Source organism: Gracilinanus agilis, chromosome 1, assembly GCF_016433145.1.
Source record: "Gracilinanus agilis isolate LMUSP501 chromosome 1, AgileGrace, whole genome shotgun sequence".
Taxonomy (NCBI): Eukaryota; Metazoa; Chordata; class Mammalia; order Didelphimorphia; family Didelphidae; genus Gracilinanus; species Gracilinanus agilis.
In genome coordinates, this window is record NC_058130.1 from 564,048,895 (window position 1) to 564,068,333 (window position 19,439).

General features: G+C 33.2%; 1 pseudogene; it reads right to left on the minus strand.

The window, feature by feature from the left end:
* Nucleotides 1–3,317: 3,317 nt before the first annotated feature.
* LOC123254202 overlaps nucleotides 3,318–19,439 on the minus strand; it is a 55,472-nt pseudogene continuing 39,350 nt past the window's right edge.

Genomic DNA, 19,439 nt, shown 5'->3' on the forward strand with positions numbered 1-19,439 from the left:
ATTTGCCAGAATTTTCTTCCCACTAGCTTTTTTGGGGGTCCCCTTTCAGTTTGCCTTAATCTCAGATGACTTTAGATAACTTTGTCTAAGCAAGCAGAACTTTGCAAGGCATGCAGCTTTCTGCATGTGAGGATACATTTGCATACTTGCTCAGAAAACTTGACTTTCAAGAGATAAATGAGAGCACAATAGGAATTGGAAAAAGGGGTAGATATTGTGCAAAGAAGCCTCCATGGATCTTGAGACAGCTTTCAGGTTCCCTTGAGGTAGTACAGGCTTCATCCCAGAGGAAGTAAGGAATCTAGGACACTTCTGAATTCAGATCACATAAGCAAGCGGGACAGAGATTTTATACTGCAAAGTCCCAAGAAAAACTTGCAAAATTAGACAGAAAGAGTCTTTCTGGTACAGTACAAATCATGTAGCCTGCTGAACATTCCCCAGACTCGGTGTAGGATCAATTTAACTTGAAGACTTTTCTATTTAAGCCATTAGTCTGTCTTTTAAAAATTTAAATATTAACATAAAATATGTTATTACTGCTTCTTCTCCCTATTTATCAGAATTCATAGCATTGTTTTTAATTCAGGTTGACAGGAAGCCATCTTAATATTTTCTAGGTAAAGGTCCATTTCTCCTGATATCCTAAAGAGAGTGTTCTTTCAATCATTTCCCACCTGTGCTGCTGAGCTCTAATGATGCTTGTACTGAGAAATAACCACAATAGATAATTTACTGTAATATCCCTCAGTCTTATTAGCTAGGCAGGCTTGCATTATCATACTGAAAAACCTTTTCACAATTAGGAATGGTAAAGCTATATTAATGAATATCTAGAGAACAAAAAGCACATCCACACATACATGCACGAACACACATATAGACACAAAGCTCAAAAGCATTATTGCAAGGAAAAGCTTTCACTCTCTCTCTTTTTCTCTTTCTCTTTCTCTCTCTCTCTCTTCCTCTCTCTCTACATATATGTATATATATATATGAATATGTGCATAAAATCTTTTGAATCCCCTAGACCTATGTCATTTTTCATATTCTCAACTATATTACTGCTCCAATAGGCTGCATTTCACCATTAGTGAGACTCTGATTTTGGAACTGAAACATTTACTGAGAAAAGCAAAATTCCTGATGGTCTGGAAAACAAGCAAAAAGACATAGTTAGGCATCTGTAGAATGGCAGTATGAAGCATCCAAAAGGGTGCTTCAATTTGGAACATTAGGATTCGGGTTCAAATCCTACCAGTGTCACTTACTAACCATGTGACCATGGACATGTTACTGATGACCTTTGATGTCCCTGAACTAAATGAGCTTCTAGTTCTAAAGCTATGATCCCACGAGCTAAGCTTCAGTTACTAAACTCAAGGTAAGTATGAAGCATGTGATAAATACAAAGCCATTTGGGGAAATTGAAGAAATTGAAGAACTCACATTAATTATGAGTTAAGAATTAATCTCTTTTTAAATTGTCTAATTTTCTAATTAAAATAAATTTATAATGTTTTCAGTTTATGTAAAGTGCAATATGTTAGGAGGACCATGAGTATCTTTTACTGTGTATACCATTTTATTGCATTGGATTTTCTGTTTCTAAACTATGAAATAGTAGATTGATTTTATATAGTGCCTTCAAGTTTAAAAAAAGCAGTTTATTTATATTATTTCATTCAAGCCTCATAGGAACCCTTTGAGAGAGGAGCTATAATTATCTCCATTTTACAGATGCAGAAACTGAGTTGGGAAAGGTTAAATGATTTGCCAGGGTCAGGGAGTTAACATTAAATTCCCTAGGCATTTACTGTGGAGTTCAGAGAAATGTATATGTTCTAGTTTTTCAGCTTGTCAGTGATTAACTAATCTCTTCAAAGTGAAAATCATGCATTGGTGAATCAGAAAGAATCCTGGACTCAGGGTCTGGGGACCTGGGTTTGACTTGTATCTCTCAATTATCACCTGTGTGACACATCAATAAAGCAAAGAATTTAAACTAAAGCTCTAAACTTTTAACAGGCTCTAAATATAAGATCTCATCCATGAACCTATAAACCATGCTATCCAAATGAAGATATAATGATCAGCAAAGTTGCAACTGCCAATTTGGGGACCAGGGGTAATTAAATGTGCTCTTAAATTAACATGGTTATTTATATGTGAAAATACAAAAAAAGTGTAAGATAACATTAGCTGAGTATGATAATAAACCACAGGAAACCAGAAACTGGGGAAATAAGTCAGAATACTAGGCTTTTGCAGACCCCCGAATACTTTGAGGGCAAAGCTGGGGAGTTTACTGAACAACTCTGGAGGAGCAAAGCAAAGCATGTCGGGGCCGGTATGTCAGCACCTCAGGGTGGAAACATACCATCTGGTAGCTTCCTAGTTAAATTATTCTTGCTAACTGGGTGCTAAGCTTCGTTGTTTGCACTCGGTTGAAGGAGTGAAAGTGCTGTCAAAATGTAAATGCAAAAAATTTGAAAACTGCACTCTTTTAAAATCTTTTAAAAATTGTTATGCCTCTAAATTTCAAAAGCATCAAAGTCCCCATTGTATATAAACAATACATAGCCAAGACTTTTTATTGCCGTAGTGTTCAGTGAAACCACTGGTGAAAGTTGAGGAAAGTGGACATCTAGTAATTGAATCATTTCCAAAGATTTAGCTAAAGGGAAAAATTTCACATGCAATTTCAATAGTTTCTTATGACATCATTCTACTGAGCTCCTTGAGAACAAGGATTTGTATGTTGTCTTTCTTTGTATCCCAGGTGCTTAGCACTGTGCCTGGCACAAAGTAGAAAATAAATGATTGTTGACGTGACAATGAAAAATGGAAGGACCTAGTTTCTTCCCTATTCTGATACTGGGGGTCCGGGGTGGGCATAAGATAATGCTAATCTAAGAAACAGCATCGCAATAGTGCACTGGATACCTAGCATAATTCTGGGTCACAACTGTTATGGCTCTCCCAAGGTTCCATTTTGAATCATGTAAATTGGCTTTTACATTTTGTAATGTCATAATTACTATGGTAAAAGGAAAAAAAAGAATGACTGTTTTTTAATCATTTAAAGAGCCCCTTGAGGTATTTCTAACATTTAATTACTTGCAAAATTCCATAGGCTAATTCTAATTAGATATTAAGTATTTCCTTGTTCACAGTAGGCATTAAATAACTTAAAATGGAGAAAGTTAACTTAAAACAGTATTTATATTTTAAAATGAATTTTGTATCAAAATGACTAAAATTTTATTCATATTGTTTAAACTAGACATGACCTGAGCAAACATTTTAATTGTTTTTTAATCAAAATATTTCAATTTTTTAGCTCAATTTGGAAATTACCAAGTTTCCAGCCAGAAGAAAACACTTCTCCATGCTTATCTGTGTACTGGAATGCTTGGACTAAATGTTTCATCAGCTGACTGGCCAACAGGAAAGTCATTCATCTTTAATCTGTCATAGGATTCCTTTATCATCAATAATGAAAAGGCCTGCACCAGATAAACTCCATAATCCTTTGGAATTCATTGGGTCAAATCTGAACAAAGGGGAATTTTCATTGACCCAAGACTTTATTGTTTCCAAAGGATATTAATCCATGGCAAAAAGTAAACTGTACATTGACAGAGCATGCAGCCACTTCAGTATTTATAGCTCCGAATTCTTCAATTCAATCATCAAAAGTGATCATTTAAGTTAGACACACAAAAGTAAAGAGGATAGAAGAAAACCAATTTCCCCTTGCTAACAAGTTAATGTGAGCTCTTTAAATTCTCAATTAATCACAGCTGTTCCTTCCCAATAAGGTGCTGACTTAGGAATCTTGGCCTTGCTAAGGTGCAGAGTGGTCCACGACAGTGTACAAAAGAGCAGCCCCTCCTGGGAAGCTTCCCCCAAGCCCTTGTGATGGAGATGCCTCCTGAGTGGGAGGCTGAGTCTTCCATGGTCACTCTAAATGATTTTTAAAAAGAAACAATATCCTTTATGAATTAATTATACAATTTTAAAGGTTCTATTTTTTCTTTTGATGTATAGCCTAAATTTGAGAGATCTTCTCAATCTCAGAAATTCAAGCTAAGAGAAGCACCTTTTCAAGACATTCAAATCATCTAAAGAGGTTCAGAATGAAATAACTGTTGACTTATTTTGGCAATGATCACAGTAGATTATGCAAAAAGGAGAAAGAAATTTATTACAGGTCAAGAATTAACTAAGCAAATGAAGCCTTCAGGATTGCATTGCAGTCATCTTACTTGAAAGAAACAATGGAAATTCTTTTTCTTATGTTGTTGTTTTTTTCCTAAGCTAGTTTACATTACAATAGACTATTCAAAAGTCAAGAACTGCAAATTCAGCTTCAGGGAATCTTACTGTGCTATGGTATGTTTTTTAAATTATATTCATTTTTTTATTCTTCTTTTTTCAAGGAACTAATTATGTTTTATGACATATCTCAGCTTTTATAAGAAAGAATTGTTGAAAAAAGTACGCCTTCTATGCTGTTGTGCCATTTCATACAACCCATTATCATGCACACAATGGCATGGAAATAGAGATGTCATGGCCTCCAAGTCAAGTATCCTACTCATACTCATCATGCAAGGCAAGTATTTCTTATTTATCTAAGTTCCAATGGCAATGACGGTGTCATGGAGATGTTGGTATCTAGAATGCTGACAGAGTTAGATAGAAAATGCCCTGTATTTAAAAGGGAAAAAGCAAAAGGCATTAATTCTATCAGACACTTAATGCTATTGGAAAGATAAGGCAGCCCTATTATAATGTAATCAATGAGAGAGGAGGGCATATTTTATTCTGTCAGTTTTGAGTAATTTCTTTTAAACCTTTACCTTCTGACTTTGAATTGATACTGAATATCAGTTCCAAGGCAGAAGAGTAGTAAGGGCTTGGCAATTGGGCTTAAGTTGCTTGCTAAGATGTGTCTGATGTACAATCTGAACCCAGGACTTCCAGTTTATAGGCCTGACTCTCCATCCACTAAGCCATACTCGCCGCCCCAATAATTTTTGAGGTAACAAAGGATCTTTGTATATTTTTACCATCCAAAGTATTAAAATAATTTATATCTTCAAAGTTGAAAAACAATGAGGAATGGTTTTTAGAAGGGAGCATTAATGAATCTATTTTCCCCAAAAGACTTTATTTTATTTATAATAATCCTGTATATTATTTTAACTGATGTTTTTATTTGTGTCATAGATCACATAGAACACAGACTGAAATCACCATTTGATGGTCTATCTTCTGGTGATGGACAGTCAATCAATAAAGACTTAGTGTTATCTTCCAACAATAAACACAAAGCCCAACCTACAAAGACTTAGAGTTGTCCAGTAGCAAACCCACAGATTGGCCTCCAGCTGATACTTTTCTATCAAAACCCAATATTCTGACATAGCTTTCAGGAACTGAGTGGCACCTCTGTTTGATGATAAAAGTAAGAATAGAGCTTCTGTGTTAATGACTTATGACACTTTGGGGAAGAGAGAAAAAAATACACGAAGTGATGTCAGTAATTATGAGCCATTTTGCTTCCTTTCCCACCTTCATGAAGTATTTATAAAAATGGTTTTTGTATGATTCAAGGTTATCCTTGATTAAAACATGGTAAGGGATCAGGGAGGCTTACATAGAAAAATTTCCTATTTCATATCAAATTTTTATGGCTTCATACATAGGAAACCAAAAGGCATTAGGCATATCATCCTACTGTCTATTTTAATTGATGTTTTAATTCCTTGATTCAATATGATAAAATGTAATGTATTACTCAGGTAAGTTGTCTCCTTTATTTGGATTAAAGTATTATGAGTAAGATGGATATAATCATAATGCCAACTTTGTTCAGTGACCCTCTGAGAATTAGTAACATCAATTAATAAATCAACCAACTTCGAGTGCCTATAATGAGTTAGCCACTGGTGTTAAAAAGACAAAAATGAAACATTCCTTGTCCTTAAGGAGCTTATTTTAATCAGGGTAGACAATATATCTACATACTAGTACATATTAAAGTAAATTCAAATTAACTTGAGAGGAAAGGCATTAAAAGCTATAGTAATTAGAAAAGTCTCAAGTAGGCATTTGAAATCCAAGGTGAGTTTTGAAGAAAATTAGATATTTAAAAATGAAGAGGTAAAAAAGAGATGCATTCTTGGCAAGAGGAATAACCTATGCAGAGTCAAGGGGATAAAAGAAAATAGTTTGTGTGAGGAACATCAAGAAGGCTACATTGCTTGGAATAAAGAGTCCAGAAAGATGAATAATTTATGATATTTGTAAAGTTAAGCATTACAAAGAAGAATTTGTATTTGATCGTGGAAATAATAGGGAGTTACTGCAACTTACTTATTGAACAGAGGAGTGACATGGCCAGACCTGTAATTTAAGAATATCACTTTAACAGCTCTGTTTAGGATGGAAAAAGCGAAGAGGCTTGATACAGGGCTACCGATTAAGAATCTTGAATCAAAAATGTTATAAGATAGACATTTGTGCCCTTTCTCCCTTTGGTGAGTTTCTCAGAGGGCCTCCTTTTTTGTAGAGGGATCTGGCCATCAATCCTTCATTCCCCTTCTGGCTGCACATCTGAGTTTCCTGACTTCAAAATCATGCCTCTGCACTGGGTAGCTTCATATTATTTTCTCCTTTCCAAACTTTTTGTATCTTCTCTTCCTCAATTGGAATGTAAACTTCTGGAGGGCAGGAATTGACTTCATTTTGTTTGTATGTATATCTGCAGACTTAACAGTCCCTGACACATATGCTAGCACTTTAAAATATTTTTATTGACTTGCTCAACTAAAAATTTTAAAGTGTTACATATGATTAGAGAGTTTAGTACCATGGAAAGACTTAGTTCTGCTGTCAGAAGAACTAGATTTAAATTATGCCTTTTGTGCTTATTATCTGTAGAATCTTGAATACATCAATTCTCCCTGAACTTCAGTTCTTAAATAAAAAATGGAGAATTGGACAAGAATTGATAGTATTTGGGGTGTTTTTATAGCTCTAGATCTATGTCTTGCTGAATGATAACTCTGGTCCAACTATCAATAATATGGAATTAGGTCTTAATCAATGATACATAAAACCCAGTGGAACTGTGTGTCGGCTGGTGGGGTGGGGGAGTTGGGGGAGAGGGAAAGAACATGAAACATGTAACTATGGGAAAATATTCCAAATAAAAAAATAAAATAGATCTATGTCTTACAGTTATTAAAATGATCAGATTTACTAAACTTTGTAATAATCTAATCAATCCCTTAAACAATACAAATCCCCCTCAGTAATATCCATAGCAATGATAAAAAGATGATTGTAAATAAAGTGAGTTAAAAATAAATATTCCCCAGATTATGGTAGATAGCTGATTAGATATCAAATCAATTTAATCCAATAATGTGTATACATTTTTGCATAGGTACTGCAGACAAATATTGAGTTAAGGTGACAAATGAATAGAAAGAAGAAACTGGTCTGGATTAAATTTGTGAAAAGGCTCAGTATCTATAATAATACCAATTTATTAATTGATGCAATAGTAAAAGAGCTAATATTTTAACTGATATTAGCATAAATATTTTCTTTTAACTTCATATGCCTAAAATAATACAATAGCATAAACCTGAGAGAATATAAACAACAAATAATCCAAAAATCAAAGGAAACACACATGGTGGATGGGGGAGAAATAGGCTGCAAAAATTATCAATTATGACATACAGAGTAAGTTGAATAAAAGACATTATCATGGGCACATACATACAAAAATTGATGTGATTGGTTATTTTAATTAGAATAAGTGACAGTATATTGGTAACCCAAGTGATACATTGATAGGAACATGCTAGTCAAAGAATGAGACTAAGATCCTCATCATGTTGTGTAGAACTTCTATTGACAAGACACAGAAAAAAGGTGCACAGGGCAAGAAAGCATGGAAAATATTTCTGAACTTCTGGAGTGTTCAGTCTAATCAAATAACAACTCCATCAATGTATTTACGAAAAGAATACTTCATAGGCTACATGTACATGATGCAAATACACAAATATTCCAGATTAGCTGTACCTACAATATCAGAGCACTTTAACCAATCGGATAAAAAAAATCAGTAAAGTCTGCTATTTGAATGTGTGGTTAAGCAACAAATGTTTTAAATTTTTTTGATTTTTTAATTTCTTGTCATTATGTTGTCAGAAGTTTCCCCATATTCCATTATAAATTACAAAGTTTCATTTAAGTGCTATATTTTAAACTTTTAATGTTAAAAATATTCTAAGGATTTAATTTCTAAATTTCTCAAATTATTAATAAGGTTATGAAGAACTTCAGCTAATCAAATTAGGAAATTCCTTAGTATGGATCTGTAATTAATTCATAAAAGAAGATATGATAATATACCAAGACAAAGGCAAAACGAATGTCTTATAAAACAGAAGGGATACCAAAGTTTAGATTCTTAAGGTCAACAGTCTATGATCTAAGATGCATAAAGACTTAATTGTGTTGAGGGGAACTATTATCCATCACATATTCCTTGTTAAATTATACTTAGTGTGGAAAAAATAACCTTTACATCTTAACTATAAATTTCCAATCACACTTTTTTTTTATTTTAAACCCTTAACTTCGGTGTATTGGCTCCTAGGCAGAAGTGTGGTAAGGGTAGGCAATGGGGGTCAAGTGACTTGCCCAGGGTCACACAGCTGGGAAGTGTCAGAGGCCAGATTTGAACCTAAGACCTCCCGTCTCTAGGCCTGACTCTCAATCCACTGAGCTACCCAGCTGCCCCCATACTTTTTTTAAAAATTTATTTTCCCTGTGCTTCTTTTTTCACCAATGAATTGACAAAAATGTAAAATTGATATTGATAAGCATTTAAAACATATTGTTAATTGTCAATTCATGTTATCACTTCTCTTATTTTTAAGAATTTCCTTTGATTATACTACTAGTTTATTTAATGATATTTATTTTTGAAGAGAGAAGCAAAACCCCTCAAAGTCTTCCTATGTCTCAAAACAAGTGTATGTATTTTTTCTATTCAATCATGTGATCCACATGTGTATATGTGTCATTTCACACCACCACTTATTAAAAATTTAGTAGCAATTATAGTCCTGATATCAGTATACAATAAATTGTATAGATGGCTTTCCTTTTTAAAATGTCCCTTGGAAATTAAAAAGGTAGAAAGGAAATCTGTATTTGTTTCATGCTAACAATGATGGTGTCACTTCAAGAAGAAAAAAAAAAACTATCATAAGATTGGAATTTTGACACAACGCCAGTACAAAATAAATGTTTTTGTTACATTTGAAAGAGTGACATTTTTCTAATGATACCTAGGGATTAAAAAATATTGGAATGTTTCTCTAGAAAATATGTATTTCATAATGGGATTTATCTAAGTAAATATTTTCTGTGGCATGTACATAATTAATGGTTTCATGATATCCAATAAGAAAACCAAAATTAAGCCAGAGTGAAGAGAGCTGTTCGCCAGAGTGTCAACACCTTGTAGACAAATGAGGGTATTGATGCTTCTGAATTCCCCATTTTCTGCAACAGTCCCATAACTATGACCCAAGCCTACTTTCTTTATTCAATCCCACCTTGTCCTATGAATTTCCCAATATGCCTCCCCTCTTGACTGAGATGCTCTATTTTCTTGAATTTCAGGGGCCATCTAGGCCAACCAAAACTGGAAAATGAAATCTCTCTACAATACTTAAAGACCTGCTTAAAGATCTATTATGAAAGGGAATAAACTACAGAAGGAGACAACTTTGGATAACTCTTAATTGTTATTAAGTAGTGCTTGTTTTTTCCCCCTGACATCAAGTCTGGATTTCCCTGTTTCAAATTTGTAGCCATTATTTCTCTTTATGTCCTAAGGGACCACATAGAACAAACCCTTTTTGCAGACAATAGCTCTTATCTATTTGAAAATAATCCTCATGTAAACAAAATTCCCTGTTTTCTAAATCTCTATCAGGTTTTTTATTTTTATTTTATTTTTTTATTTTTAGAACAATTTTCTATGGTTACATGATTCATGTTTTTACTTTCACTTTCACCCCCTCAAACTCCGCCCCCTCCATAGCTAACCTGCATTTCCACTGGTTTTAACATGCTTCATCAATCAAGACTTATATACTTATTATTGATAGTTTCATTGGTGTGGTAGTTTCAGGTCTACAACCCCAATCATGTCCACTTCAGCCCATGTGTTCAAGCAGTTGTTTTTCTTCTGTGTTCTTCCTCTGAATGTGGGTAACGTTCTTTTCCATAAGTCCCTCAGAACTGTCCTGGGTCATTGCATTGCTGCTGGTACAGAGGTCCATTACATTCGATTTTACCACAGTATATCAGTCTCTGTGTACAATGTTCTTCTGGCTCTGCTCCTATCACCCTGCATCAGTTCCTGGAGGTCTTTCCAGTTCACATGAAATTCCTCCAGTTTATTATTCCTTTGAGGACAATAGTATTCCATCACCAGCATATACCACAATTTGTTCAGCCATTTCCCAATTGAAGGGCATACCCTTGTTTTCCAGTTTTTTGCCACCACAAAAAACATGGCTATAAATATTTTTGTACAAGTCTTTTTCCCTATGATCTTTTTGGGATACAAACCCAGCAATGGTATGGCTGGATCAAAGGGCAGGCATTCTTTTATCGCTCTTTGGGTATACTTCCAAATTGCCATCCAGAATGGTTGGATCAGTTCACAACTCCACCAGCAATGCATTAATGTCCCGATTTTGCCACATCCCCTTTAACATTCATTACTCTCCCCTCCTATCATTTTAACCAATCTGCTAGGTGTGAGGAGATACCTCAGAGTTGTTTTGATTTGCATTTCTCTAATTATTAGAGATTTAGAACCCTTTCTCATGTGCTTTTTGACACTTTTGATTTCTTTATCTGAAAATTGCCTATTCATGTCCCTTGCCCATTTATCAATTGGAGAATGGCTTGATTTTTTATACAATTGATTTAGTTCTTTGTATATTTGAATAATTAGATCTCTGTCAGAATTATTTAATATAAAGAGTTGTTTCCTTTCTGACTTTGGTTGCATTGTTTTTGTTTGTACAAAACCTTTTTAATTTAATATAATCAAAATTATAAAGAAGGAAACTGTAAGTAAATTAAATGAACACAGAATAGTATACTTGTCAGATCTCTGGGAAAAGAAAGATTTTAAAACCAAGTAAGAGTTAGAAAAAATTACAAAATCTTTCAGGTTTTTTCAATTAATTCTCATATGTCATATATTCAAGCCCCATTACCAACCTTCTTGTCTTTTCTGTATACTCTCAAATTTTAGATTTCATGCCACTCTGCTATTTCATGTATATGGAGAGTTCACTGTATTGAAACTCCCACATTGATGCAAAACAGCAACTCTTTCGTAACTTACAATCAGACATGTACTGGACACAGCTCAAATAGATTACTGAAGGTCAATTCTTAAATTTTCAGTGTCAGCATCTATACCTCCAATATCAGCAAATCTAAAAATTGGGGCTTAACTTATTGTTTTATTGATTGTCTACTTTTACAAAAGTGATAGAGAAATGATTAATAATACATATTAAACTTTAAAATGTCTAGTGCATACATTTTTCCAAAAAAATTTGTAAAATTGTTGTAAAACACATATCAACAAATTATCCTGATGGTCTTAGACATTACCTCTCACACTAAAAGTTATACAAATTCTCCTCTGTCAAAGGACTTTGAAAAGGTCTTCTTGACTACATGACCTATACATACTTTACTCTCTTGCCTCAAATTATCAGCCTCCTTTTTGAAATTGAACCTGGAACTGAACACAAAATTCAGGATCTTGCCTGACCATGGTAGAGTTCAGAAAGACAATGGGGGCTTAAAATAAGCTGCTCAAGTTGTATTTTTGATGCTCTCACTCTTTCTCTTTCACCAAAGGGAATGAAGCAGGACTGTGCACCTCCTTCCATGCTTTTCATTATAATGTTTTCATCCATATTGTTAGACACATTCAAAGAGTTCAGAACTGGCATCAAAGTCAACGATTGCAATGACAGTAAATTATTCAACTTGAAAAAAATAAAAATCATGATTAAAATGAGGGGAGAAATTTCCTTTGATTATACCGCTAGTTTATTTGATGGTATTTATTTTTAAAGAGAAAAGCAAGGCTACTCAAAGTCACCCTATGTCTCAAAACAAGTGTATGTATTTTTCAATTCAATCATGTGATCCACATGTGTATATGTGAAATTTCACACTACCACTTGTTAAAAATTTAGTAGCAATCATAGTCCTGACATCAGTATACAATAAATTGTATAGGTGGCTTTCCTTTTTAAAAATGTCCTTTGGAAATTAAAAAGGTAGAAAGGAAATCTGTATTTGTTTCATGCTTACAATGATGGTGTCACTTCAAGAAGAAAAAAAAAACTATCATAAGATTGGAATTTTGACACTTACGCCAGTATAAAATAAATGTTTTTGTCACATTTGAAAGGGTGACATTTTTTTAATGTTACCTAGTGATTAAAAATATTGGAATGTTTCTCTAGAAAATATGTATTTTGTAATGGGATTTATGCAAGTATATATTTTCTGTGGTATGTACATAATTAATGGTTTACTTTATTTCCTTCAAGAATTTTTCTTTATTATAAGTGGTATGTATCCTCTTTCACAATATGATGAACATGGAAATATGATTTGGATGGTAATACATGTCCAACCTAAATTGTACATCTTGGGGAGGGTCAAAAATTGGGAGTGAGAGAGGGGAGAAAACATGGATCACAAAATATCAGAAAAGAATTATTTAAAGTTGTATTGGTATATAACCTGGAAATAATGAAATTTTAAAAACTGAGATTCACCTCTCTATCCCAACTGTACATTTTGGCTATTCGTGCCCCACCTGGGGTAGATCCTTCAGAGCTCATATTGGTCTGATCAGCCACAGTTGGACACACCATATATTGACTCCAACATAGTGATGTTATTTGGTCTTCTTTGAATACGAAGGACAACAACCAGATTTTATACTTATAACATGCTGTGCTTTGTATTTAGATGCAAACTAAATTAGGAGCCTTCATGGAATGTAAAGGGTTTTTATATAGCAATTGGTTGATCCAATCACCACATCTATTTAGAGGCTTAAAGTACTATCTATATCTAACCATATTGTTGTAGTAATAATATCTTATAAGTAATGTCTTATGATTCTGTAAAATCAACCCTATTTCTTTTAGAATGGCTCTTCACATCAAAATGAAAGAAGCAAGAGTCTATTTTTTTAAAAATCAATTTTTAATAGCAGGGTAGTTCTTACCATATGTCTAGTAATTATCGTTATATGAAAATATCATATAACATATGTCACTTAATTTTACCACTTCTGTTTTACTGGAAAAATTCTCAAGATTATCCCGAAATACTTTGAAGCACTGGATGTGTGTATTTGTGTGTGTGTAACAACAACAATAGGTAACATTTATATAGACCATATTTTGTGCTAGGCATTGTGTTAAGCACTTTACACTTTTGATGTATAATGTACAATTATGCATGTTTGTCGAAGACACCCTAATAGGTAAAATTCTAACACAAAGGAGAAGTCTAAGTCTTTTTATGTCTGATCTAAATAGAAAATTACTAGTGTGTGCAGTTCTAAGGTTAGAGTATAAAGGTTCCCAAGAAAAATGAGTAAGAAGTAAGAAAATATTTATCATAATTATTATAATAGAGCAGAATTCCTATTTCCTACTCTACATGGTCAGGTTTTTTTTCTCCCTGTATTGTATTTGATTTATAAAATATGTCATTTTTCAGAACAAGGGTAAATTTGCAGTGACGTGGGTCTTTTGAATAGCTCAGAAGCATAATTCTCAAGCTCAGATACAGAAATGTCTTGAGAGTTTGCTCACAAAGAAAAAGCAAGAAAGAAAAGGAGAAAGACAAACTATAGAGACAGCTGAAATGTCCACTGAAATTAATGTGAAAAATTTGATGTTTCAGGACAAAGAAGCACAATTCAGAAGGCTGAAGTATCTGGTCTCTCAGGTAAAAGAACATTGTTGAGAAGAGTAGGCACAGTGGAACATGCCTGCTTAGTTTTTGTTCAGTCTCTTTGATTGCAATTCTTGCATATTGATAAGCATGGCTAATTAATGTTTAGAAGGAAAGGTCCTAAAAGCTCTTTCCATCATCCTCTGCATTCATTCTTCTATCACACCTCGCTCAGCCATGCCCACATAAGTTATGCAAATTGTTTCTTGAAAAACATTCAAGGCAATGTAATTTGGTTTTGTTAAAAATGACCAATATTGCCCCACAAATAACTGCCCTCTACAATGATTATTAGACTACTTATTATTAAATATCATTTTAAAAGAAATACTGATTTTAAATCTATTCTATTTCTGCGTATTACTATGTTTTATAAAAATGCCAGAAAAGATTGTTTGGTAGAGGCAGACAGCTTCTGGACTAAAACTGGTAATAGCAATCCCATCATCAGAATAGAATGTTCAAAAACAGTTGTTGTACTTGTAGCTATTCCTGTGTCAAAAAGGGAAAAACAATCAGAAAAGAGAATTAAATGACATCCAATTTCCAAATATACTTAGCTTTTGGTATATATGTTTTTGTTGTTGTTGTTGTTGTTGTTTTGCCAACTTCAATAAGGAGATTTTTTTTTGTAAAACAATACTTCAGGTGATATTTTTAGATTTTTTCTCAATTACATGTAAACAAATTCTTTCACATTCTTCATTTTAAAGTTTTGAGTTCCAAATTCTCTTCCTCCTATCTTCTTTCCTCTCATTCCTTCATGAAAAGTAAATAATTTGATATAGATTAACATGTCCAGTCAGGCAAAATATTTTCAGGTGATATTTTTTTTATCAGAAAACAATTCTGAAGAATGTGACAAGAGCAAGTTATTTACTGCAGCTATTTTGAGAAGGAAACTTCTTCCCTCAGAAATGTCAGGCTCTCTGACTAGTACTATATCCTATTTATTTGTCAAATCCTTGATCAAAGCCATTTTTACTGCCACCCAACCCTTTCTGCATTTCTCTGCCCTCAAGACTCACCTGCATATCTGGTCAATATGATCCTGTTAAAACTTCTTGATTTTCTATTTTAAAGTTAAGTACAAAGTACTCTCTACTCATTTCTCTCTCCTCCTACACTTACTTCCTCTGGACTATTTATTGTTTTCTTGCTGTGCTCTCCCTTCTCTCTTGATAACATCTGCAGCATTGCTTCCTTTGTTTATTTATTCCCTTCATCTTTATTTTTACCCTACTAGAGTTCTTCATTTAAAATTAATTTTTTCTTTTGTATCTCAATTCTTATTGCTGTAGTTAGTTTCCAGGTATTTTTCCTTGGCCCTTTATTGCTTCTATTCCCTCCTCCATGTAGCATTAATCTTTGCAGAATATGTGGACTTTTGAAAAACAAAGTATATAATTTGAGGGGGTTTAGAAATTTCCTTATTAACAATATTCCAGTCATATTTCTATGTTCAGAGATTCCATGGAGGATTTTAATTGTGTAATTATCATTTTTGTTCTCTTTCCTATCGTACTCTAAAGTAGCTCTCTTTGAAAAGTTTGAGGTTAGAAAGTATCTTAACAGTTAACTTCTGGGAATACATATCTGAAATATATTTCCACTAGAAGAAACTTGGCAGGTAGTGACTGCATAGATGCCCAGTGAGAGGATCCCATCACCCTGAGATGTAGCCTACATCCCACTTTGGGACATATCTAATTGGTTAAAAATGTCTTTGCTTTTATTCTTTCTTTTCCCCTCAAATATAAGAACTCTGACAAAATCCACAGCAATCCTATTCCTTCCCAGCATGAGAATAAAGCTAAATAAAGACAAAAAGTAGAGAGTAGGGGACAGCTAGATGGCTCAGTGGATTGAGAGCTGGCCCAGAGATGGGAGATCCTTGGTTTAAATGTGGCCTCAGAGACTTTCTAGCTATGCAAGTAACTTGACCCCCATTGCCTACTACTCTTCTGCTTTGGAACAAATACATAGAATTGATTTTAAAACAGAAAGTAAGGGTATTTTTTTAAAAAGAGTCTAGAGTGAGATTATTTGTAATTTTTGAAAATATTTGAAATTTTGAGAATCTCTAGAAATAGACAAAAGACACTAGGGAAGAAGATGGTAGCAGGGACACCCACACAAGGCAGTAACATTTGTATTTCCTTCCTTCAAATCTAATATTCCATATAAAATATTGAGAGGGGACCTCAAAACAGAGTCACTGTTTTTGTTGCTTGTTTTATTTTGCTTATATTTTTTTTAACTTGAAGGTTTACTGTAGTAAACAAGTAAAAGAAACTCGTGGTTCTTACTGGGCCTCTTGCCTTACCTCATCTGAATTCAACTGGCACCAATATCTAATTGTGTTTTTTTAAAAGAAAATTCTGTAAAGGACTGCATTTCACAGATCTAATCTTGTTTCTCAAACCAAGATTGAACCTATCCTTATTTTCCCTGGTGTCCCTTTGTTTGAGGCCCATGGGTGGAGACAGCTTTAGAAGTCACAGAGGAAAGAATGATCTTTCCAAGTGCAAGGTTAGGAACTCAATCTCCAAGTCCATTACTAGATTTTTTTGCCCCCTAACTGGAGACATCATTACAAGGTATTTCATTACTATACCTTCAGAGAGAGAATTTCTATAACCTTGGCACATTTTTTCTATCTATATCATAAGCAAAAACATAATAGTGATTGAGAGTTACACTTTCATAAAATATAAATCTGCTTTTTTGCACTTTTTCTCATTGCTAAGAAGTTCTTCTTTCTAGATTCACAAAGATCCCTTCAAAGCCCTTCAATATTCCAAGATATCATACTGCCCAAGGTTTTTCTTCTCTGCACTAAGCATTCTTAGTTCCTTCAATTGCTCATCATATGACATGAATAGTTTTCAAATATCAGTGAATAAACTGAATATAATATTCCAGATGTGATCAGATTAGGACAGAATAAGGCAAGGTAAAGTAAAAGAAAATTGTTCATATCAACAAAATGAATTTATTAAGCTTCTACAATATTTGAAGATGTGCAGTAGACTGATGTAATGAAAATAACTTAAATTTTTGTTTGTTTTACTTTTAATATTTTTCCAGAATACTGATAAATTTAAAAAGAATGAGATTATAAATGTAAATAATGAATGAAGTTTTGTTTTACTGTTTTCCTAGAGATGACCCTTTTCTACCAACTCTGAAGGAACTAACTCTTACTATCAGTATCACTTATCTTTCTGTAATTGATACCTGGAACAATTTGCCTCTAAGCTATCTCTCTTTTTCAAATCTGCCCCAACATTTCTTCAGAAATGATGCAACAAAATATTCTACTACTCTCTAAAAGTCAAAATCTCATATATTAAACAAGATATAATCTTACTGCTCCAGCAGCTCATCTTGAACTTGGAGATAGTATTGACTTCTCACAGGTATTGTTCAGAGAGTTCTAAAAATGGCAGGTGCTACCTAAACACAAAGTCTAGCAATAGACAGGATGTACTTCTTGAGGGCCACTACAACTAAGAACATATCATGTAACCAAATGCACATTTTTGAGAAAAAAATTGGAAAGGAATTTGGCATTATGCTGAGTGACAAAAAATTAAAAATCACTATACTTTTAACCCAGAGATCCTTCTGTTATGTAATAAAGAGGTGTAGGATAAAAAGAAAGTTTCCATTGTAAACAAAATATTCCTGTAATAATGAAGAATGAGAAACAAAATAGATGTGCATCATTTATAGAATGCCTAAATAAGGTGGGCTACATGGGTGTAGTGGAACACAACTGGGTTATACTAAATAATTAATATGATGAATGCAGAGGAGTGTGGCAAGATGCAGATGCTTTAATGGTGAGTGATGTAAGAGCAAGATTAAGACAACAACATACCCAATTACTACCACAAATTAAGTGGAAAGACAAAACATGAATCTGAATATTGTGAAATTATAATGTCTGAACAGCCCCCAAATAAATTACATGAATGTATTTTCTCCTTTTTTGGGTGCTAGTGGCTATTATTGAGAAGATAGAACATGAATGTGAAACTATGAAGACAGCATTATCTATTGTGTTGTTTTTAGTTTAGCAGAATTACTTTTTCTATCATTTTTATTCCTTATTCTAAAGAATGGCTCTCTTGGGAGGAGAAAAAAGGCATATATAGGGTAAAAAGTATTCTTTCTCTATTTCTATCATAAGTCAACCACTGCATATCTATCTATCTATCTACCTATCTACTAATCTATCAGTCTATTAACTGTTTATTTTTCTTTCTAATATCTATTTATGAATCAAAAAAAATTGGCATGTGAATTATTTAACCATGCAAACCCATGAAACATAAAATATAAGATGCTAAGTCTTTCCATTTCAATTAAACTTCTTACTAAATTTCATCATAACAACTTGCAATTTTAGGTAACATCTGATTCTTTTGATCCTTTGTCTTCTATATCTGCTCCATTGCTCAATTATGCCACATTTTTCCTTTTTTTCATTACTACTAAAATGATATTTGCTAAATCCAATCTTCTGCTCTTTCTAAGGATACTGTTGCAAAAATTTTCTCTCAAAAAGTTACCTATTTCTAGCTTTTTTCTTTTTCAAATATATCTTTCATTCTGATATTTGAAGTATGACACCAAATCAGTTACTCTTCTCAACTATTTCTATTTTCTTATAGCTTAATGGAAGATGAAATGCTACCATGTTGTCCCACTCTATTTGTACCTGGCCACTAAGAATACTGGGTCAACTTCTGATGTCCCCAAAATGATTGGCATACAGTGCCACAGAATTCTACCAAACTTTATTTTAGATACTTAGGCAACATTGTCCCACTTTGACTTCCATTTTTTAAATAAAATTTTCCCCCAACACTGAAAAAAAGTATTCCTTCCATAATTTGACATCCAACTCTCCTAATCCTCATCATCTAGGATAATTTCTCTTACCTTTCCAGGTTCATATTATTATCAAACACTTTTCTATCAGTATAATCTAGAAAAACTTATACATACATGTATATGTATATATATATATATTAATCAGTTCTCCATATACTTATTTAATCCAGTTATGTGAAATTTATATTATATTTATGTTATAAAGATAAAGACTACACTTAATCAAAACTGGCAAAATTAACACTGTAAAAATGAATCAAATGCCCCCTTTAGTTTTCTGATTAATGATAGTGATAACAAAGAAATGAACTTTTGATTTGGTTCAAAAAGGACTGAAGTTTATGAAACAAATTAAAAAATCCTTGAACTTTCTAATTCTGAAAACTGTGGTTACTGCGTGCTAT